Genomic DNA, 25,176 nt, shown 5'->3' on the forward strand with positions numbered 1-25,176 from the left:
CACAAGGCATTGTTAACTGCCCCAAGCAGAAGGTATGGCTCGTTGGCGCTCCACAATTTTCGCAGTTTTGACTGACGTAAACTGAGGCTACAGTGTTCGTCTTAGGTTTGCCGGTCTAGAAGTAACAAATTCAGGTGAGTAAAAAACATCCGTGCAATTTGCGCGTCCTCTTGCGCATGTAAGCCGACTTCCGAATTTTCCTTTGTGTGACACAGCATGTGCCGCATTCATATGCCTATTAGAAAGTCTTGGTTCTAATATTTTACCTTTCACGTCGCTTCTTCATCATCGATCTTGACTGTGTCGATATTCACGTGTATCGTGATGTATTGTGAAATATCGGACATTTGTGAGTGACGCCATAAACTCGTACTGTTGTTGTCAGTAGCCAGGGTGCAACCAACTGCAGATTGTGGCGCTCTTTGGAACAGACGATGCCTGTCGTCTGGGCTTCGTGACCATACTTAGAGCATATGAGCGACTGACAGAGTTGAGGAGACCCTCTTATTCTGAGTCGATTTGGAGGACTGAACCAGAGGCTTCGAAGGTTCCGTGACAAGCTAGGATGCAACATTTTGGACTTGTGCCACAGGATTGAGAACTGTAGGGTCCCTCTAAATGGGTCAGTTGTGCACTACACTTCAGAGTTTGCTATTCAGGTTGCTGTGTGTGTGGGGTGACTCTCCATCCTGTCCAGATAACGACGATTGTAGGTGACCCACAAGTATTCGTATAAGATCCAAAGGAATGCCCCCCCCCCGCCCCCCACCCACAAAGGCGAGAGTATTAGAATCCTAGTAGTTAACTGCCGAAGCATTCGCAAAAAAGCAAAACAAAGTTTGAAACGCTCACAAAACGCATTGGAGTTTACATAATACTAGGAACGGAATGCTGGTTAAAACGTGAAGTTGATGGCAGTGAGATTTTAGGTGAACATATAAGCGCATATCGAAAGAAATGGTTATGGTCTAATTGTCACAGTAGATGAACTGAAATCTACCGAAAATAGAAACAAAAGCTGAATGCGAGATTGTTTGGGCAAGACTCCGTATCAGGTGTGACCATAAAAATGTTATTCGAGCCTTCTTCGACCATCAGACTGAGCGCCCATGAAACTAAAAACTCGAGAGAAAACCTTTAGTCCGCTAGTGTGTAAGTTCACCAATCACACTGCAGTCATCGGTGGAGACTTTGATCATCCAACAACCAACTGAGAAAATTAGTGGTGAGCGTCACCAGACATCCTGTGAAACATTACGAAATGCCTTCTGTGAAACCTACTTACAAGGGAACCTCCCCATCGCACCCCCCTCAGATTTAGTTATAACTTGGCACAGTGGATAGGCCTTGATAAACTGAACACAGATCAATTGAGAAAACAGGAAGAAGTTGTGTGGAACTGTGAAAAAATAAGCAAAATATACAAACTGGTCATCAGTCTTGGCCACATAGGCAACATGAAGGAGAACGTGAGCTATAGAGCGCCGTGGTCCCGTGGTTGAGTGAGCAGCTGCAGAAGGAGAGGTCCTTGGTTCAAGTCTTCCCACGAATGAAAATTTTACTTTCTTTATTTTTGCATAGTTGTTATCTGTCCGTTCGTTCATTGACGTCTCTGTTCACTGTAATAAGTTTAGTGTCTGTGTTTTGCGACCGCATCGCATAACCGTGCGATTAGTAGACGAAAGGACGTGCCTCTCCAATCGGAACCGAAAACATTTGATCGCAAGGTCATAGGTCAACCGATTTCTCCACAGGAAAACACATCTGATATATTCTATACGACACTGGTGACGGCATGTGCGTCATATGACAGGAATATGTTGTCGACCCACCTAACTTGTACACTTGGCGAATGGGTAAAAAGATTCTTCTACCTTGCCCGATTTAGGTTTTCTTGTGGATGTAATAATCACTCCCAAAAAAGTGATGAAAACATAAGAGTTTGTCACATAAACTGAAAATAAAAAATTATAGTTTTCACTCGAGGGAAGATTTGAACCAAGGACCTTTCGTTCCGTAGCTGATCACGTTACCACGAGACCACGGCGCTGTTGCGGTCCCAGTGTCCTTAATGTTGCCTATCTTGTCATGAACTACTCAGTTTGTATATTTTGCTTATTTTTTCACAGTTCCACACAACTTCTTCCTGTTTTCTCAATTGATCTGTGTTCAGTTTTTCAAGGCCTATCCACTGTGCCAACTTATAACTAAATCTGAGGGGGGTGCGATGGGGAGGTTCCCTTGTTAGAACAGATAGTTCGGAACCCCAAGCATGATGGAAATATATTAGACCTAATGGCAACAGATGGACCTAACCTCTTTGCAGATGTCCTCCATCAAAACCTGTATCAGTGACTATGAGGCGATTGTGACAGCAATGCTTACCAAAGTACAAAGGGCAACATACAACAAGTAGTAACTTTTATATGTTCAGTAATCTATATGTTCTGTAGTAGTGAGGAAAGAGAAACTTTTAGCGCAGGACAGCAGCATGAAGAGGAACTATAGTTCAAGTTTAAAATTATAGCTGACCATGTTGTGGGTAGATATGTACCTAGCAGAACAGTTATTGATGGGAACACTCTACGTGATGTGAGATCATTGTAAAGAAACTTCTAAATAAACAGAGACTACGGGATAACAAGTGTAAAACAAAGCATAGGACTATAGATAAAAAGAAGCAGAATGAAAGCATTTAACGGAATGAAACGCATGTAGCTGTCAAGGGAGTAGTGTCTGAAACCTTCAATGACTACTCTAGCGGAATACTGTAGAATGTTCTTTCTGTTAGTGGCACCTAAGTCAGCGTCCAGCCACTCGTGAATGAGGCAGGAACTGAAATTGACGGTAGCAAAGCAAAAGCCGAAATGCTAAACCCTGCTTTCAAAGGTTCCTTTATAATGGAAAACTGCCTCAATTTAATTCTCCCTTCATTGAAAAAGAAGTGAAATAGATATTAGTGTCAGTGCCGTTGAGAAATATCTGAAAACGCCAACCAACATAGATTCCGGAACATCGATCATGTGAAACCTAACTCGCACTTCTCTCACATGACATACTGAAAGCCTTGGATCAAGGCAGGCAGACAAATGCATTTGACCCTGTACCACATCTACACTTATTATCAAAACTACGATCGAATGGAGTGTCAAGAGATATTTGTGAGTGGATGGAGTATTGTTTGATAGGGATGATACAGGAAATTATCTAGCATTGACAGTCATCAATGGATGTGGAAATAGCTTCGGGCGTGCTCCAGGGAAGGGTTTTGGAATTTTTGCTGTTCATGTTGTATATTTATGACCTAGTGGACAATATTAATAGTAGCGTTAAACTTTGCGAAGATGATTCAGCTACGTCTAATGAAGTACTGTCTGAAAAAAGCTGCATAAATGTTCAGTCATGTCTTGATAAGATTTCAGCGTGGTGCAAAGATTGCTAACTTGCTCTAAATATTCAGAAATTTAAAACTGTGCGCTTCACGGAACGAAAAGACGTTGTATCCTATGACTATAATATCAACGAGTCACAGTTGAAATCGGCCAGCTCGTACAAATATCTCTGTGTATCACTTTGTAGCGATATGAAATGGAACCATCGCACACATATGCTTAGTCCTGGGAAAAGCAGGTAGCAAACTTTGGTTTATTGGTAGAATACTGAGGAAGTGCAGTCAGTCTACGAAGGAGACTGCCTGCAAATCACTCGTGCAACCCATTCTAGAATATTGCTCAAATTTATGGGGCTCGTTGGAAAGAGGACTAACAGGGGATATTTAACGTATACAGGAAGTTCAGGACGAACGGTGACAGGTTTGTCTGATCATTGGAGAGTATTACAGAGATGCTGAAGAAACTGAACTGGCAGATTCTTGAAGATTTTCTTGAAACTGTACCGAGGAACCCAACATACAAAGTTCCAGGAACCGGCTGTAATTGATGACTCCCTACATACCGCTCCCGTAGATATCATGAGGACAAGATTAGATTAATCACAGCACGCACAGAGGCATTAAAACAATCATTTTTCCCGTGCTAATTATTAACTATTTCTTTGAGTTGTGTCACTTTTCCTGATTTTCTGAAAACTTTTATGTTTTTTATGACCGCTCGTGTATGCCACTTTTCCATCCAAAATAATATACTTTCTTTTACTTGCTGTAATATAATACTACATTCAAATCTCCATTAGGCAAAATTAGTAAATAAGTTAAAATGAAAAATGAAAAAGAAGTTGAAATTGTTGTATTAAAAAATGCAAAACGCGAAATTGTAATTTAAGAAAATTATTACAATTTAATAAGGAAAATCAATTAGGACAATTTCAGGAACACAGTTTTCGAAAACATATCATCATAAATCGGCTTTTATAATGTGGGAAACGTCCGCAGCTCGTGGTCGTGCGGTAGCGTTCTCGCTTCCCGCGCCCGGGTTCCCGGGTTCGATTCCTGGCGGGGTCAGGGATTTTCTCTGCCTCGTGATGACTGGGTGTTGTGTGATGTCCTTAGGTTAGTTAGGTTTAAGTAGTTCTAAGTTCTAGGGGACTGATGACCATAGATGTTAAGTCCCATAGTGCTCAGAGCCATTTGAACCATAATGTGGGAATACATTTCTCCTAGGGAAGGGATTCAATATGAACTTCCTTTATAGCAGAATTTTCTATTTTTCTCTTGTAAGCTATAATACACGAAATTTCGTAATGTTTACAACCGCTGCAATAGTCTAAACAGTGTCTGTTGTTTCAGACATGCATGCACGTGTGAAGGACATTGTAATGTAAGATACAGACACTGTATAAATACGGAAATTGCAATAATCAATGATATTAAAAATTACATTCAACTTACCTCATTTATAAAACGTGTCACAACGCAGAAAGTGTTCTATTTGAATGGACCATGCAAACCTGACGGTAGCAACGCTGAAGTGATACTGTTCTTGTCGTGGCGAATCGTCAAGTAGCCTACAAGAAAACTGACAAACTGCCCCGACGTTTGCGAGATAGGTTTTTCTTGCACCTGGGGACGCTTCAAACGTATTTTTCATGACAACTAAAAATTGCCGTTTTTTAATTGGTGTCACTTTTCTTGCTGGAGTGTGATATGAGAATCAGGCCAACGGGTCACAAAATATCGCCCATGCCCTGTGTAAAGGGTCTACACTGGTGTCCAAGCAACAAACCGAGATTTCCTCGTCCTGTAATTCACAATATAATCGTACAAGCTGTCAACTGTTCTGCACGGAAGATGGCATTTCGGTCAACGGAAAACCATGCCAACGATGACGTCAGGGCACCTATCTAACGGAGTAGTGTTTGTCAGGTAGTCCCGCATTCATAATCGCTGTGTACAAAGTCATAGACGGTGCAGAGGCACAGAGAAGTCTACATTCTCTCTGCGGTGGAGGGTCATAGGAAGAATGGTAGCAGTAGAGTTGCAAACTTGCGTTGCCTGATGGCTTAACGTGAATCGTTCTGTTGTTTCTCGGATGAGGCGACAGTTCGTAGAGACCGAAACTATCACGAAGACCAGGGCAGAGCCGACGACCTTTGATATCAGAAAGAGAGGACCGTTATTTGGCTGTAAGGGCACGACAATATCGCATTAGTACTGCGCAGCAACCGACATGTGTCCTCGTAGCGTCCGCTAGACTTGCTGTATCGAGGCCAACGGTGTAGAGGAGGCTTCGATAGAGTGGCCTTCATTGTTGGAAACCTGCTATATTCGTGCCTCTGAAGTGTTTTTACAATATGGAACGTTTAGAGTGGAATCGTCAACAGGCCACGTGGACAGTCGAACAGTGGGCCAATTTCTTTTCACAGACGGGTCCCGATTTAGTATGGAGATTTCGAGAACCGAACATTGTGGAAAGAGACCGATATCGACGAGGTTGGCTAATGGTGTGGGCAGGAATTATGTCGATCACTAGACTCATGATATTATATGGGTGAATCGGAAAAGGTTTAACTGCTGACAGGTATCATAACCAGGTCTTGGGGCCTCATGTGCGGTTGTTGCGAGCTTCTGTGCGCTCCGACTTCTCACTGATGGACTATGATGTTCGACCTCATAGAGCACAAGTGACTGATGTTTCCTTGGATACGAAAGACACTGCACGTATGGTCTGACCTGCTCGTTCTCCCGATCTGGATCCCATAGAGCATGTGTGGGATGGGCTAGGGTTGCATCACGTCAGCATCCAACAACCACTCTCCAAGACTTGCGAGCAGCTCCGCAGGATACTGATGACGTCATTCGCAGCATGCGTCGTCGTTGTCAGGCATGTATTGCTGCCCGAGGTGGTCACTCCCCATAGTGATCACATGAATCAGTCGTCAGAATGTGTGTGAAAATCTGTTAAGTCGGAAAAGAGAAGAACAATTTCGTTTACTGTTTTGCATATTGCCACTGTTAACATTCTGTATTCTTTACATTGTTTCTACTTTGCTATCATCTGTTTATACTTTTTTGTTGCAAAAAAGACGCAACCTTGCGAAATTTCCGTTTGTTTCTTTAATTTTGGACACCAGCGTAGAAAGCTACGGACATCTTTCTTGTATCCACAACATACAACTGTGCTTCGCAAGAGCAACGTCTTCAAAGAAGCTACCGAATTATTAGGTTGAATCTTTTCGTTTTAGAGCTACATATTTACGATGCTCAAACAGAACCACTAGTTGCAATGTATGAAATTTAATTACTGCCGCACGGTATCGGCTATCGGCCATTAATGGAACGTTCCCTGCACAATCCGGACAGGAGCGCGCAAAGGGGGGGAAAGCCAGAATTCAATTACCTCTCGGCTTTTTCTGCAGACTCCGTCGTAAGGAGGGAGCAAAAATATTTGTTTCCGCCGAATTCCCTGGTCTGCGTATTAAGGGGGAGCCGGCGCTGACTCGGCGGGCGGGCGGGCGTAAGGTGGAGACAGCAGAGCGCTAATCCTCTTACCGTTAGGCGCGCCGCGCAAATATGTCGCCGCGAAAACAACGCTGATTGCGCCGCGCCTCGCTGCGGTGCGCCGTCGACAGTCGATAGTCGCCGCCGCGGTCGCGGTCGTAGCGGCCGCTCGCAGTCGATAGGCGCGCATCCCGCTGACACACTGCCTTACAGGCGCGTCGGCGCCCTCGCTCCGGGATGTCATTTGCATCTACAATTGCTTCCCTGTCTTCACACCCGTGAATCGAGTCGGGTGCAAAGATAGGAAAGGGAAACGAAAGCCTCGATCAAGACTTTAAGTTTCGTCTTTTCACATCGATAAAAAAGAGCCATCCAGGAGCATAAGAATCTTGGAGACGAAAACCGGCTGCCTACGTAACGTGCGCGTACGAGCTGTAGTCATAACCTTTCTGCTATCACTCTTAAAAATTAACTTACTTAATGATTATTTATTTCTTCGTTTGCAGGTACTTCTTTTCAGTCCTGGTACACGTGGAAATTCCGCGCCACAGTACCGGAGCACGCCACTAGAGGCGTCAAAAGAAAACGGGGCAGCCAGTCACCACTTTGCCACCAGTCGTTCACTCCACCTCATTCATGATGCGGAGTCACGACAAAATGACGTATCTTCCATAAAACTCGATGGGAGCACGAAACTCTATAGCAGTCGATAATGAAGAAGTTTGGAGTCGCCATATATGATTTACGTGTATCGTTGTTTTGGTAATACAGCTTGCGTGTTATGACAGAATGCTGTTGAAGTCCGCCCGGTTAGCCGTGCGCTCTAACGCACTACTTTCCGGGCCGGTAGATTAGTGTCGAGGTCCAGTTTGCCAGCCAGCCTATGGATGGTTTATAAGGTGGTTTTCCATCTGCCTCGGCGAATGCGGGCTGATTCCCCTTATTCCGCCTCAGTTACACTGTGTCGGCGATTGCTGCACTGTCTCCACATACGCGTACACCATAATTATTCTACCACGCAGACATTGGGGTTACACTCGTCTGGAATGAGATGTTTCTGCGGGGGTCCACTGGGGGCCGAACCGCACAATAAGCCTGGGCTCGGTGTGGGGCGGCGATGGGGTGAATGGACTGCTGTAGCCTGTTGGTGGGATTGTGAACCACTGAGGGCTACGGCGGGGACGAAGCCTCTCCTTCGTTTCTAGGTCCCCAGTTCAATACATACATACATGCTGTTGAAAGGCAAAGGAGCATTTTGTGTTTATGACAAACCGTTCACATTTGGTACACAACACTATTACATGAAAGATAAAGTCCAGAGTTGTTCGACTTCAGCACAATGTAGTAAGTGGAGGCATTAAGTTATGGAGTGGAAGATAGTACATTTGTGTCCTATGTTCTAATGTCTTGTCAACCTTCACATTTTTGACATATTTTGGATCTTCCTTATTAATTTAGCAGAAGTATGTTCTGCAATATTCGATGTTGTATGCATGTAACAGTGCTCTCTCTCTCACAAGTGAGTTTTTTCGATCTTGCGAGTTCAGTCTTACTAGCAAAACAAAAGAATAAACTGCTGCGAGTGGAACAGGAACCAACGACATTTGCATTATTTCTGCTCGCTAATGTCTGGCCGTTTTTTTCCGAACACACGGCTTGAATTGCCGCTGGTGAAATGAGCAGCAATGACATTTGTATTTCTACTTGCCACAAATATTTGGCTGGCTTTCGCGAATATTGCGGTGTCGCACTTTAAAATACGCTCGCAGCCAGTTATGCCACAGCGGCTCCTACGGTGGCCACCGCGGCATGAAGGAACTGCCACGAACGTTTACGCCGCGGCCAACCAGATACAAGCATCCCCTCTCCGTGGCTCCAGCCTCTGGCCTACGTAAGTTCAAACATCGAAGCACAGAACCCATTTCGTGTGTTTGCCACTGCATAACATTTACAGACTTCTATAACCGTCAGGACTCGTCATCTACGGAATTGTCATTGTACTGAAGACCGACTGAATTGTAAACCTTCGTATCTGTGTAGTATTTCAACATTCAAACTTATCGTTAGCAACTGACGTTGCAACTACAGCCAACAAAGTTATGTATTTCTTTTACTATTTGGTATCAGATATAGAGTAGATTCATATTTCCTCGCTCCCGTATCCGCTAAAGAACCAAAAAGTGCCCAAAGGAAGTTACGACAAATATGTTGCGGTTTCCGAGGGTGTGGTTAGGCAAAAACCTGAGAGTACAGCTTAATATGCTGCGAGTGAAACAGTGACATTTATATACTTCGTTGCCAAAAATATTTGGCTCTTTGTTTCCGGAAATGTCGCTAATTCTGAGGATGTGAATTGCTGCTAGTGAAAGAGACAGCAATGCCAGTTATATACTAGCAAGTAAATAATATCAAGGGGAGAAGCTAGATTCACTCGTGCCGGCCGAAGTGGCCGTGCGGTTAAAGGCGCTGCAGCCTGGAACCGCAAGACCGCTGCGGTCGCAGGTTCGAATCCTGCCACGGGCATGGATGTTTGTGATGTCCTTAGGTTAGTTAGGTTTAACTAGTTCTAAGTTCTAGGGGACTAATGACCTCAGCAGTTGAGTCCCATAGTGCTCAGAGCCATTTTTAGATTCACTCGTGGAAGTAGTTTCATTCGAAACTCGATGCGACACATCAGCACCAAACTCGACTGCAGTCGACAACTGTGCGTCATTTTGACGTCAATTCGCGGGAAGTGGCTGTTGAAACGAACGGCTGCCCTCCTTTCACCGTTTTGGTTTTAGCTCCTGTAGCGGTGCGCTGCGTTGCTGTGACGTGGAATTTCAATATGTACCACGCACAGTGAAGTGCGTGAATACGACACAGTGATTACGGGACAAATTCTTTTATTTTTTTGGAGCTCACGACTTGCTGATTCCTTCCGCATAATTAACAGGGTGTTCGACACATGGGACATCGTCAAGGAGAAGTTGAAAAAAACTGAACTAACAGGCGCTTGAAGATCGATGCAAACTAATCCGTGAAAAGCTACTTACAAACTTTCTAGAACTAGCTTTAAGTGAGGGATTTAAGAATATACTACAATCACCAACGCACCCCTCCCACGGGCGTCTAAGCTATCATTGTGACAGTAGACCATGTGGGAGAATCGTCAGATCTGGCAAATACTTGCAAATGTAGTCATATACCTGTTCTTCAAACAGTATAAAGCAGCAGCGACTTTGTTCGCAGAATAGTAAACTCCAGGAACTAAATAATACTGACACGTTACCCGAGCTACGAGCGCCGAAAAGTGTTTCGATACTGCGGGAAATATCTTTTAAAAATGTCTGGATCCAATACGATCCTTTGAATCGACTGAAATACTAGCGTAGTTAATCACAGGTAAGCTGATGGCATTTCTCCTCAGCAGTTGGCTGGTACTGATTATTTATTAATGATTTTTCGTTGTTGTACCGTAAAGTTACAGAATATCCGAAGCAGCAGACCAAAAGTTCATGTTTTCTTCAGCTGAATAATGAACCTATGTAAACAGAACATTGTACTTGAATGATATTATTTGAGCTGTAAACTCACCTCCTTCTTCCGCAACCAACGTTTCCTTAATCTGTTATTACGCTTTCAGTTCGAAACGTAGCGGATTGCACACAACCCTAGGACCCAGTTCTGTAGTCTTTCATCACTGATATAGTATTCTTCTACCTCATTATCCTACCTTGTTTTTTACATCAATACTTAACTAAAGAATATCTCTGCTTAAATGGAAGATTATTAGGGTAGTGCTTTTTGTGACGTACTTTGTATTAAATAATTTGTAAAACTTGCCCTCCATGTCCTAAACTGTGACTGATTACTGCCTTCTGCATGGCCAAAGTCCTAGCGGCACACTAAGGCGACAGTGAATCATGAACTGTCTACCAAGAGAGGTCTTACTAACATGAGGAGACTGTACGATTTCCTTTGGTTCTATTCATGATTATGTTTTCACAATGTTCAGAATAAAAAATAGCTCCTGTGTAGAATGTTTCAACTAAATGAGAACATAGAAATGGAGGATCTGGGAATGGGACTGCGCAAAAACAATGAACTTCGCAGACGTTGGCAGCCATAAGAATTAGTGTCAATTTCATAAAAGCTAATTACATGCTACATCAGCACTTAAAAGAATTTAAGTTAATCCATATATATTGTTATAAAAGTATGTATATATGTATGTTCTGCATCTCCTTGTAAACCACTGGATAGATTTCAATCAAACTTGATGCACATATCACTTACTGTCTGGAAAGAAATACTGTGGGGGAAGAACCACCAGCCTCCTACTGAGCTGGAGGAGATGGGCAGAGGTGAGGGATAGGAGGAGATGGACAGAGGGAGAGGAGGAAATGATCAAAGAAAGGGCAGCATAGAGAAGAGAAGGAGGAAATGGACAAAGACGAGGACAGAGAGAGTGAGGAGAAGGGCAGAGAGAAGTGGAGGAGTAGATGGACAGCAACAAAGGAAGAGGAGATGGACAGACAGAGGCGGAGGAGGAGTTGGACAGAGAAAGAGGGAGTAGATTCATGGAGAGAGAGAAGAGGAGGAGATTGACCGAGAGGGGGGGGGGGACATGGACATGTGAGCGGAAAAGACGAACAGAGAGTAGGGAGAAGGACAGAGAGAGATGGAGGAGGACATGGAGAGAAACAGTGAGGAGAACGAAATGAACACAGTGTGGGGAGCAGAGGAGATAGGAAGAGAGAGGAGGAGGAGGATGTGGAGAAAGGAATGGATAGAGAGGGAAAGTTAGAAATGGAAAGACAAAAGGGAGGACCGATAGATGGCAATGCTTAGAGAAAGGGGAGAAAGAGAGAGTGAGGAGAGGGACAGAGGCGTGCAGGAGGAGAAGATGGGCGGGCAGACAGACATGGAGATAGACAGGGGATGCAGATGGACAGAGAAAGAGGAGAGGAGGAGATAGACAGAGAGACAGGAAGAGATGGACATGAAAAAAGGAGGAGATAAAGAGAGGGGGAGGATGAAATGGATAGGGAGTGGTGATAGAGGAGATGGGGGAGAGAGAGAATGAAGATAAGGAGGACAGAGAAAGAGGACACACAGAGAGGAAGGAGGAAATGGACAGAGAAAGTGAAGAGAGAGATTGAGGAGAAAGGCAGAGAGAGATGGAGGAGGAGATTAGACATGGAGGAACAGATGGACATAGGTGGAAGAGGAGATGGACAGGGGTCAGGGGGGGTAGGTGGGCAGGGAGAAAGGAAGAGGAGATGGAGGGGTGAGAGGAGAAGATGAATGGAGGGAGTGGGCAGGAGGACAGATGGAGGAGAAATGGACAGAGAGTGGATAGAACGAGATGAACAGAGTGGTGTGTGGAGGAGATGGGTAGAGAGAGGAGGAGGGAAAGATTGACAAAGAAAGGGGAGGAGAGAGGGGGGACAGAGAGAGAGGTAGGTGGAGAAAGAATGGGTTGTGGAGGATATGTGCAGTAAGAGGCGAGGAGGAAATGGACAGAGAAAAGAGAGCATAGATAGAGAGGGAGGAGGATATGGGCAGAGCAAGCAGAGGAAAGAGAGAGTGGGATGAAGAAGATGGACAGAGAGAGGTGGAGGAGGAAACAGACACAGAGGGCGAGTAGATGGACAGAGAGAGAGAGAGGAGAGGAGGAGATTGTCAGAGAAAGGGAGGAGGAGAAGGACAGAGACGGGGGTTGGAGGAGATGGTCAGAGAGAGGAACGGAAGACAAAGGGGAGGACAGTGAAAATGAGGAACAGGAAATAGGAGTGAAACATTGGGGAGAAGGAGACAGAGGATGAGTGTATGGCAGAGATGGGCATTGTGAGGGGGAGAAATGGACATAGAATGGGAGGTAGAGTAGATAGGCAGAGAGAAATTGAGGAGGAAAGGGACTGAGAAAGGGGAGGAAAGAGGGAGGGGTGGAGAAATGGACAGAGAAGCAGGCAGTGACGTAACAAGCAGGTAGTTTCCAGGGATACTGGCCCTAAATTTCAAAGTTTCTTGTTGGGTATATTTTTCACTGGGTGCAGTTTTCATATATCCCCTACAGGTGTACCCAGGATTTGAGTTAGGGTAGGGTGGGGACAGGGGTTGCAACTCATTTTAGTTTTGTAGAAGGCGGTGGCGTGGACGAAACGAAGCACAGGTTCTTACAAAGTAAAAGTCAAAAGTATTTCAAAACTGTATCTATTACTCGACAAACATATTAATACGACCAAAACGCAGCTAACATTTAGTTACATATAGATACTTCGCATATTCACATTTTAGTAATTATTTACCTTGACTGTATAATGTTGTTACATTATCGAGATGAGCTACTGAAAAATGCGATATTCACCTTTGGTAATCGTACTTTCACTACATATACAAGTGTTTACTATTAGAAAATTGATATTTTCACTGATGTCGAGTAAAACTGATTATGTTAGCTATAAGCTTCATCGATGTCACCGTTACTTAATTATATACACTGGAGTACCAAAGAAACTGGTATAGGCGTGCATATTCAGACATATGTAAACAGGCAGAATACGGCCCTGCGGTAGTTTTTAGATCGGTTGCTGCTGCTATAATGGCAGGCTATTAAGATTTAAACGAGTTTGAACGTGGTGTTATAGTCGGCGCAGGAGCGATGGGACACAGCCTGTACGAGGTAGCGATATCGTAGGGATTTTTCCGTACGACCATTTCACGAGGGTGCAACCGTTAACTGTTTTTCATTCGAAACAATTTCGTAACGGTTGCTGATGTGGCTGCCATGATGAAAATAATCATGAGAGTGCCTTGAATATCAGGGCTCCGGTAAAATATCAAATCTTCGACATAGCTGCAGCCGGAAAAAGATCCTGCGAGAACGGGATCAACGACGACTCACGAGAATCTTTCAACGTAACATAAGTGCAACCATTCCGGAAGTTGCTGCAGATTTCAGTGCTGGGCTGTCAACAAATGTCAGCGTGCGAACCATTCAATGAAACATCATCGATATCGGCTTTCGAAGTCGAAGGCCCACTCCTGTACCCTTGATGACTGCACGACACAAAGCTTTAGTCCTCGCTTGAGCCCGTCAACAGCGACACTGGATTGTTTATGAGTGGAAACATGTTGCCTGATCGGTCGAGTCTCCTTTCACATTGTATCGAGCAGATGGATGTGAACGGGCATGGAGACAGCCTCAAGAACCCATGGATCCTGCATGTGAGCAGGGGACTGTTCAAGTTGGTGGAGGCCCTGTAATGGTGTGGGGCGTGTGCAGTAGGAGTGACTGCGACCCCTGATACGTCTAAACACAACTTTGATACATGAGACGTACATAAGCATCTTGTCTGATCACCTGCATCCGTTCATTACCATTGTGCATTCAGACGGACTTCGAGCAGGATAATGCGACATTCCACACGTCCAGAATTGCTATAGAGTGGCTCCAGGAACACTCTTCTGAGTTTAAACACTTCCGCTGGCCACCAAAATCCCTTGCGAAGTGCTATTCAGAAGAGATCTCCATCCCCTCGTGCTCTTACGGATTTATGGACAGCCCCACAGGAGTAATGGTGTCAATTCCCTCCAGCACTACTTCAGACACTAGTTGAGTCCATGCTACGTCGTGCTGTGGCACTTCTGACGGGGCCCCACACGCTATTATTCAGGTGTTCCAGTTTCTTTGGCTCTTCAGTACATAAAATTTGTTAGATACCTGTATAAAAAAAGATTTATTCCTTCTATCTGCCAAAGTTCAGATAGAAGAAAAAACACTGCATGACTCTTCTGCCAAAATCTTAGCACATGTTCGATAAAGTAATGTTTCATTAAAATCTGGTAATTTCCGATTTTAAAAACACATGCAATGTAAAACTGAAGCTGAAATGGGGTATATGACTTAATTCTGAGTAGGAAAGCTGACTTTGCATTTTGTTAAGTACGAAAACATGTATTTCAATAACTCTATAGTCAATTTATGTAATTTTAGGTAAGGTAAAACATTATTGTCAGTAATACTCGCAATGGTTTAGATTGCTACTTATACTGGGATGGCTGTAAGCGCCAGCCGGCCGTTGTGGCCGAGCGGTTCTAGGCGCTACAGTCTGGACCCGCGCGACCGCTACGTTCACAGGTTCGAATCCTGCCTCGGGCATGGATGTGTGTGATGTCCTTAGGTTAGTTAGGTTTAAGTAGTTCTAAGTTCTAGGGGACTGATGACCTCGGAAGTCTCATAGTGCTCAGAGCCATTTGAACCATTTTTGTAAGCGCCAAATCAGTGCACGTTTATTTCAACGGAGTGCAAGTGCATTACCACCTCAGTTAATGTTAGCAGTAGTTGAGTGCAAGGGATCACAACTAATTTGGCTTAATTTTGTGAAAATTGAGTTAACAAAGTATAGAACATATCAAGTAGAGTGTGTGAACATATTTAGTGAGTATACGCTTTTATTTGAAAGACCAAATAATACAACTCAGGATTACATGTTGTAACGAGTAGATTGAACTAGTATCTTCAAGAACTGGAGTCAAGGAGCTAATTGAAAAAAAAAATACTGTTTCATTATCCTGCCGGAATATATTGTAACTGATTCGTAAACATTTCAAACGCACATATTTCATCTGAATTAAAGGGAGGGGTTTGTTACAGCTGGCATCAACAGGAAAATCATCGAGAGTTGAAAATATAACGCTATGGAAATGCATTAGAGCCTAGAGCCATTTGTTATTTTGAATTGCAAGGAGAATAGCAGCAAACAGCTAAATGGTTTTGAGATTTCACGACAAATGGTTCTTTGTACACTTGCTGATTGTCAGTAACCATTAAATGTTCCGGCCTTCCTCAGTCTTATATATCTGTGATGCAGGGCAGGATGGTAACGAAGTGAGGCAGACAGCTGTCTTCCTCTGCCCTCGATTAGCTTCAACATCTCGACAAGTAAAGATATAGTACTGTTCACAGAGAAAAATGTAGTTTCATTACCTCGAAGCATATACACCGCATCAATGATATTCACATTCCTGGGACAGGTGGATTTATGATAACGATTGTAGCGGTCTCGTGGCTGCTGGCGAGCTGGAATGGCTGAGCCATTCTTTGTCTGCCTTCAGTGCATCGGTTGGCGACGTGCCACAATGTCAGAATGGAGGTGCGAGTCCTACAGTCTCTCTCAAGCGATTTTACACAAAATGTATGGTAAAAGAATTAAATTTTTATGTTACTTATATGTTTGAATGTAAGCTTCATGGTGAAAAGCCCATCATCTACCTAAAGGTCATACTTTGATACTAGCATTTATGTAAGATGCTGCACAAAATTAGAATAGTTTCTAATGAAAAATATGGATCACTAGGATTTTGCGTTTGTTACATACTACACTTGTGTTACTGAGTATGAAATTTAGCTAACATACTGAATTTTTCTTTAGAGTTGGGATGAAGTCTCTGTCTGTCTCCAATCTTGAGCAAAGGCATTTTATGTAGCACGTTCACTTCTGACCGCATGCTCGTGCTAATGAAATATTCAAATCATAACATACCTCATATCTCCTAAACCGTTTGAGATATCGAAACGAGATTTTGGAAAATGACAGCACTCAAATAGGAGAGTATTTTTCCGTATAGTTAAGATGCGAAACGTTCTAACTTACGTCGATATAGCCGAAGCAATCCAGTACCATAATTTTTATAGAGTCATCAATAGCTGGCAAAAAGAGAATTTGCGTGCATGACAAAAAACGTGAAATTCCTTCTCTTATGTTACTGAAAACCGACACCATGAGGTTTTATCTAAGGTTTTGAGGTCTCCGGTCTCCTATTGCTTATTTAATAAGACACTCTGTTTCCAGATTGTGTCACAGTAGCTATTGAAAGTTGAGTTTGTGCAATTTATACTGTGTTGTGGCAAAAGAAGCAAAATTAAGTCTGTTAAGTAGAGGGATCTAGCTGTTACTCATAACTGATGACGCTTTTTCGATTGATACATTGTTAAGAATTAAGACAAAAATAAATCGTCAGTTCCGTTGCACTATTTTTAATAGTGAACGATTAGAATTGAAATTTATCAAAGGATTTTCCACGTGTTCTTCATCTGAGAAATACGAAAATAATTACAGAACTGGATTGGAGAGGAAGGCAGTTTTCTAAGGTATATAGCGTGGCTGTACGGTCCTGTAAGACTAGGTAAATAAAATGTCTGTTTTCTTGAGTGCTAATAATGTGAAGTCTCATAGGACACGATGCTGCCACTGTCGAATTACGACACATGCTGATAAACTTTTATCGTTCTTACACTAGGAATAGCTTGATGTTCTCACAACCAATTTCTGAATCAGAAATCCGCAGGGTAATAGTTCTTTATTTACAGATGACATTAATTCTACCTACTTCTGCCTACTTTGTGCAGCTCCGTTGCAATGCTGCTCATTTGCATACCAAGCGTGTAGTACACTTCATGCAGTTTAACGTTTGTTGCATGCCGCATTCATGAAATTGCAATTTTAATGATCAGCAATGTAGATAAGATGTTTTGTTGGTAAATGTAGTTAGTAAGTTGTGCTGACATGGTCATTATGTAAGCAGCCTGCATAGCCTCATAGGGTAGCATGGTGAGCACCTTCAAACTAGTCTTCGAACTGAAGACCACAACACAGCACAGCGAATCTTGTAACAAAAAAAGAAAAAAAAAGGTTACCCCGAAGGAATTATCGCAATGGGACAGAAATCCGTTGTTGTCACGTACACTTACACACAAACAAATGATTAAAATTCCACAAAAATTGCACGATTTATTCAGGAGAAAGAGCTTCACAAATTGAGCAAGACGATAACTCATTGGTCTAACTCTTGTATCACTTGGCACTGATTGACAGAGTTGTTCGATGTCTTCCTGAGGGGTATCCTGCTAAATTCTGTCCAATAGGCGCGCTACATCGTCAAAATCCGGAGCTAATTGGAGGGCCCTGCCCATAATGTTTAAAAGTTCTCATTTGGGGAGAGATCCCGCGTTTGTTGCTGGCCAAGGTGAGGTCTGTCGCGCACGAAGACAAGCAGAAGAAACTCTGGCCGTGTATGGGTGAGCGTTACCTTGTTGAAATATTAGTCTACGATGGCTTGGCATGAAGGACAACAAAACGCGGTGTAGACTATCGTCGACGTACTGCTGTGCTATAAGGGTGACATGGGTAACAATCATAACGGTCTTGCTATTAAATGAAATGGTACCCCAGACCATCACTCCTAGTTGCCGGGCCTTATGGCAGCCCTCAGTCAGATTGGCATCCCACAACTGCCTGGGGCGTCTCCAGATGCGTCTTTGCTGGTCCTAAGGACTCAGTTGGAAGCGGGACTCATCACTGAAGCCAGTTATACTCCAGTGAATGAAATTCCAGGACAAATGTATCCGACACCAATGCAAACGTGCTTGTTGGTGTATAGAGGTCAAGGGTAGTCGGAATAAGTGGCACCATGAACTCAGCCACTTTTCTGTGAGACGACTGTTGAGGGTCCTTGTATAGCTGAAGCACCAACTGCATGTCAGATTGATGATAATGATGAATCCGGGGCTTGCAGTGAATATCTGACAATTAGTCAGTCCTCACGTTATGTCGTTTCTCTTGATCGACCGCTTCCTTCTTGGCGCTGTGTTCGGCCATGGTTTAACCAATCCTGCACACGGGATCGAATAGCGGCATCGCTCCTATTCAAATGTCGAGCAATCCACCGATTATTCCATCCGGCTTCGTTGAGCCCAACTATGTCCTCTCTCAAATGCTGATATCTGCGCATATTGCTCACGCGTCTGTATGCGAGGCATAGTCACTGTCCAGATGAGTGCAAGGAATGAAATTCTCAAAGACGTCCTCTGTTTTCTATCCTTGCCAGCTGCGTGGTGAAATTGAGCTGCAGAATCACACATACATCCGTCAACCGCTAACGTTTACAATTTTGAATTTTCCTTCGATACCTGTAGGTATATACTCTTCCATTGTACGTTGTGTTTTGCCTTAGAGTGTGTTTTTCTAAAATTAATTAAGAAAAATTACAAAATCGTATTTACTGTAAATAAATAAGGAAATACTCTGTGGTTCAGTTTCTATGTGACAGATGTACCTGTATACCACAAATAAATCAATAAAATATATAATAAATAGCATACACGATTGATGTCATCTTAAACAACTTGTACTTTCCACCTCTAGAGCTATGTTGATCTCCACCTCAGAAGATGGCTGACGGTGTAGAGACGCAGATATAGAAGAGATGGCACAAATTTCTGTTTTACTTTTGATAGAGATTTTTCGGAATTTTTCCAAGAACATGGGGACAAGAAGAAATTTTGCTGCATGTGGTAACAATGTAGTCTGCCTAATTATGACGCTTGTGGAAGATTACACAGTTTTTCCACATATTGAATCCTTAACTGTGCCAGTACTCTGAAGTTCCATTAACATTAATGCGAGAACTCACAGGTACAAAATATGTGCATAAAATAAATATAAACATACAAAATACGTCATAAGCTATTTACTGTGTATAAAACGTTAAATTTTGTTTATTGCTACCACAAACTATTTGTAATTCTCGCAGTCGTAATTCGTTGGAAACACACGAAGATAACACAGTTTTCACACCATATTTTTGTTACCTTGTTTTTCTCTCTTGCATCTCTCGAAGAAGATGATTCAGTTTTCTGCATCTGATAAGTTCATGAACGATCACTTTCCGCATATTCATTACGTCTTCTCTACGCTTTGTTTGCTTTAAATCTGATAGACACCTCGGAACCGCGAGACCATTTACTCCCGAAGTGTTCTATGTGATAAAAACTTTTATCACTGGTCATTGTTGCAAAGTCGATCCGGGCTGTCGACTGTAACTTTGGCGTTTTTGTAAGGGTTCTTCATGTATGACTTTCCGTGTTTTTCCCAATTTATAGGTCTTGGCGAGTCAATTTGACAACAGAAAGTAAAATACAAGCAGCAATCACAAACAGAAAATTATAAAACAACCGTGGAAGCTAAACAGTAAGAAGAACAAATTCGGACTAACGAAGGGAGTGTCATGTATCTGTTCTGCACTCGTGCTCAGACTGTTAGTAGAAGAAAGATAGGAAATTTATTGTGAGTCACATATAGCAGACTGTTTTTAGATGTATAAACGCCTCAAAAACTTGTCAAGAGATGTTTTTGTGCCAAATATTAGAAAATTATGACCTCGGAAACCACGAAGTTAACGCTATAAAATCCTTGTATGTAAGTACATACGTCGAACTTAGTCAGTGGTAAAATATACAGAACCATTGAAATTAATCTGGGCGTCATCAGAGTGGCCTAACAGTTTTATTTTTTATTATTTAGAGGAGTCCATAATTTTTACAGTTATAATTATCGTATTATAAATACATTTACTTTCATATCAATGTATCGCAATATTTGTGAACATAACTATAATACACTCCTGGAAATGGAAAGAAGAACACATTGACACCGGTGTGTCAGACCCACCATACTTGCTCCGGACACTGCGAGAGGGCTGTACAAGCAATGATCACACGCACGGCACAGCGGACACACCAGGAACCGCGGTGTTGGCCGTCGAATGACGCTAGCTGCGCAGCATTTGTGCACCGCCGCCGTCAGTGTCAGCCAGTTTGCCGTGGCATACGGAGCTCCATCGCAGTCTTTAACACTGGTAGCATGCCGCGACAGCGTGGACGTGAACCGTATGTGCAGTTGACGGACTTTGAGCGAGGGCGTATAGTGGGCATGCGGGAGGCCGGGTGGACGTACCGCCGAATTGCTCAACACGTGGGGCGTGAGGTCTCCACAGTACATCGATGTTGTCGCCAGTGGTCGGCGGAAGGTGCACGTGCCCGTCGACCTGGGACCGGACCGCAGCGACGCACGGATGCACGCCAAGACCGTAGGATCCTACGCAGTGCCGTAGGGGACCGCACCGCCACTTCCCAGCAAATTAGGGACACTGTTGCTCCTGGGGTATCGGCGAGGACCATTCGCAACCGTCTCCATGAAGCTGGGCTACGGTCCCGCACACCGTTAGGCCGTCTTCCGCTCACGCCCCAACATCGTGCAGCCCGCCTCCAGTGGTGTCGCGACAGGCGTGAATGGAGGGACGAATGGAGACGTGTCGTCTTCAGCGATGAGAGTCGCTTCTGCCTTGGTGCCAATGATGGTCGTATGCGTGTTTGGCGCCGTGCAGGTGAGCGCCACAATCAGGACTGCATACGACCGTGGCACACAGGGCCAACACCCGGCATCATGGTGTGGGGAGCGATCTCCTACACTGGCCGTACACCACTGGTGATCGTCGAGGGGACACTGAATAGTGCACGGTACATCCAAACCGTCATCGAACCCATCGTTCTACCATTCCTAGACCGGCAAGGGAACTTGCTGTTCCAACAGGACAATGCACGTCTCCATGTATCCCGTGCCACCCAACGTGCTCTAGAAGGTGTAAGTCAACTACCCTGGCCAGCAAGATCTCCGGATCTGTCCCCCATTGAGCATGTTTGGGACTGGATGAAGCGTCGTCTCACGCGGTCTGCACGTCCAGCACGAACGCTGGTCCAACTGAGGCGCGAGGTGGAAATGGCATGGCAAGCCGTTCCACAGGACTACATCCAGCATCTCTACGATCGTCTCCATGGGAGAATAGCAGCCTGCATTGCTGCGAAAGGTGGATATACACTGTACTAGTGCCGACATTGTGCATGCTCTGTTGCCTGTGTCTATGTGCCTGTGGTTCTGTCAGTGTGATCATGTGATGTATCTGACCCCAGGAATGTGTCAATAAAGTTTCCCCTTCCTGGGACAATGAATTCACGGTGTTCTTATTTCAATTTCCAGGAGTGTATCATTCCAACTCTACACGCCCGACACTATTACAGAGTCTCCACTAGTTTGAACTGTCCTCTGCTGACATGCAGGCTCTATGGATTCATGAGGTGGTCTCCATACCCGTACACGTCCTTCCGCTCGATACAATTTGAAACGAGACTCGTCCGACCAGGCAACACGTTTCGAGTCATCGACAGTCTAATATCGGTGTTGACGGCCCCAGGCGAGGCGTAAAGCTTTGTGTCGTACAGCCTTCGGCTCGGGAAGTCCATATCGATGATGTTTCGGTGAATGGTTCGTATACTGACACTTGTTGATAGTCCAGCATTGAAATCTGCAGCTATTTGCGGAAGGGCTGCACTTCTGTCACGTTGAACGATTCTCTTCGGTGATCGTTGGTCCTTTTGTTGCAGGATCTTTTTCCGGCTGCAGCGGTGTCGAAGATTTGATGTTTTACCGGATTCGTGATATTCACTATACACTCGTGAAATGGTCATACAGGAAAATCGCCACTTCATGCTACCTCGGAGATGCCGTGTTCCGTCGGTCGTGCGCCGACTATAACATCGCGTTCTATCTCACTTAAATCTCGATAACGTGCCACTGTATCAGCAGTAACCGATCTAACAACTGCGCCAAACACTTGTTGTCTTATATACGCGTTGTCGACCGCAGTGCCGTATTCTGCTTGTTTACATATATCTGTATTTGAACACGCATGCCCATACCAGTTTCTTCGGCGCTTCAGTGTAATACATTGGAAGAGGTCGGCGATTGGCGCTAGGGAACATGAGACAAAATGTCTGCCAAATGGTTCAAATGGCTTTAAGCACTATGGGACTTAACATCTGAGGTCATCAGTCCCCTAGACTTAGAACTACTTAAACCTAACGAACCTAAGGAGATCACACACATCCATGCCCGAGGCAGGATTCGAACCTGCGACCGTAGCAGCAACGCGGTACCGGACTGAAGCGCCTAGAACTGGTCGGCCACAGAGGCCGGCCAAATTGTCTGCCAACAAATAATCTGCAACAAATGATTTTTGACAGCTTACAACGGATAAATTAATAATGTCAATACAAGTTCATAAATATCGTTTGACAACAAATTACAAAACACAGAAAAACTAGTTGTACGCAGAATTCACTCATGAAGAACAGATGGCGCCCAATTGCAAGAAGAATTATTTTGAGTGTTCCGTGGTGCATTAGAAGAGGCATATTGAACGGAACAGAGATAAAAAAGTGCGAGATAAAGTTGAAAAGAAGAGGGAGCTAAAAGCAAGCATATTTCACTTCGCCACGAATTGTCAGTGAAGACTTTTTGCGGAGTGTCGCCAGACCGCCCGAGCAACAAGACGCGGCTAATCGCCGCCACCGCGACGTTCGCGCCTCTCGGCTCTGCCACAGCAGTTCCAAGACGTTATCCGGTTAGCTCCGCGCTGCCAGCTATTAAGTTTTCGCGACACATCCCGCCTGCGGCCATATTTCACGGCGCTCCCGCCCCCCTGCGAAGACACTGCTGCCCCCCTGAGCCCGCCCCCGTACCCCCTACAGGCTAAAGACGCCGCTCATTGTGGCGCGTGCAGGGCCGTTTCCGTCTCTCTCTCTCTCTCTCTGGGTCTCTCTCTCTCTCTCTCCCTGTCTCTCCTTGCGCCTCCCTTTGTCTCTAATTCCCGGATATGAAATTGTGGCGGCGGTTTAAAGCCCGCCGGGAGATGCTATCTGGGCGCGTGATATACGAGCTAAGTGATTTAAGAAGATTTGTGGTGCGCCAGATAGCGGCGGGCTAATTTATGTAGATCTTCTTGACGCCACCTAGCTCCCTATATCTCCAATATGCACGCTCCGCTAGGCCCAGATAACGGCCGTCGCCGGCGGCCGGCCCGCAGACGCCCGGGCGTCGTCGCCCGTGTCGGCGCCGACGCTTTCCTCTCCTCCCTGACGACGCCGCCTCCTCCTCCTCCGCCACCCCCGCTAATGGCCGGCAGCGGACAATTGAGCGAATTATCGCCAGCGACCTCGTTCTACGCCTCTGCCACCCTCTCCACAGCTGTGTCACAGCAGATACGCCAGTGGCCGAACGTTCTATACATTGGAACCGAGGTCCTTCTACTACAAATTTATCGGCTGCGACGCCTGTAAATGTATATGGGTACAGGGTGATACCGTGATGATGTTAAGAACTTTCATGGTCGGTCGACAAGCATAAATGCATCAGTTTGAAGTAAGGGTCCTTCTACTGGAAACGAACTAGAAACCCAGCTCTCGCTATTCTTCCACTAGACTCAGAGGGCCATAGACACGGGTTCACAGGTAGATGCCGTGTTTCTTGACTTCCTCAAGGCGAGTGATACAGTTCTCCACAGTCGTTTAATGAACAAAGTAAGAGCATATGGACTATCAGATCAATTGTGTGATTGTATTGAAGAGTTCCTAGATAACAGAACGCAGCATGTCATTCTCAATGGAGAGAACTCTTCCGAAGTGATTTCAGGTGTGCCGCAGCGGAGTGTCGTATAACCGTTACTATTCACAATATACACAAATGACATTGTGAATAACATCGCAAGTTCAATGAGTCTTTTTGCGGATGATGCTGTAGTATATCAAGAGGTTGTAACAATGGAAAATTGTACTGAAATGCAGGAGGATCTGCAACGAATTGACGCTTGGTGCAGGGAATGGCAATTGAATCTCAATGTAGACAAGTGTAATGTGCTGCGAATACATAGAAAGAGAGATCCTTTATCATTTAGCTACAATATAGCAGTTCAGCAACTGGAAGCAGTTAATTCCATAAATTATCTGGGAGTAGGCATTAGGAGTGATTTAAAATGGAATGACCATATAAAATTAATCGTCGGTAAAGCAGATGAGATTCATTGGAAGAAGACTAAGGAAACGCAATCCGAAAACAAAGAAAGTAGGCTACAGTACACTTGTTCGCCCACTGCTTGAACACTGCTTGCCGGTGTGGGATCCGTAGCAGATGGGGTTGATAGAAGAGATAGAGGAGTTACGGTATATTAATAGTTTTACTTATAGACCGTCTGACAGCAACTGAATAAAACACAATTTTAGTGCCATACGCGTTTCGCCTTTATTTTCTGCAAGGCATCATCAGTGGCAGGTTGCGTGGACAATTTCCTACATATTACGCTCCTGTTGCATTTTTGGTGTTGTTCTTCTTCTTATGAACGCCAATTTGCGATTTTTTCCCCATTCCACATTGCTTTAAAACAAGCGTTCAGTGCATAGTGTTGTGTAATGGGGAAAAAAACCGCAAATTGGCGTTCATAAGAAGAAGAACAACACCAAAAATGCAACAGGAGCGTAATATGTAGGAAATTGTCCACGCAACCTGCCACTGATGATGCCTTGCAGAAAATAAAGGCGAAACGCGTATGGCACTAAAATTGTGTTT

The sequence above is a fragment of the Schistocerca serialis genome, chromosome 9, assembly GCF_023864345.2.
Source record: "Schistocerca serialis cubense isolate TAMUIC-IGC-003099 chromosome 9, iqSchSeri2.2, whole genome shotgun sequence".
In the NCBI taxonomy this organism is placed as follows: Eukaryota; Metazoa; Arthropoda; class Insecta; order Orthoptera; family Acrididae; genus Schistocerca; species Schistocerca serialis.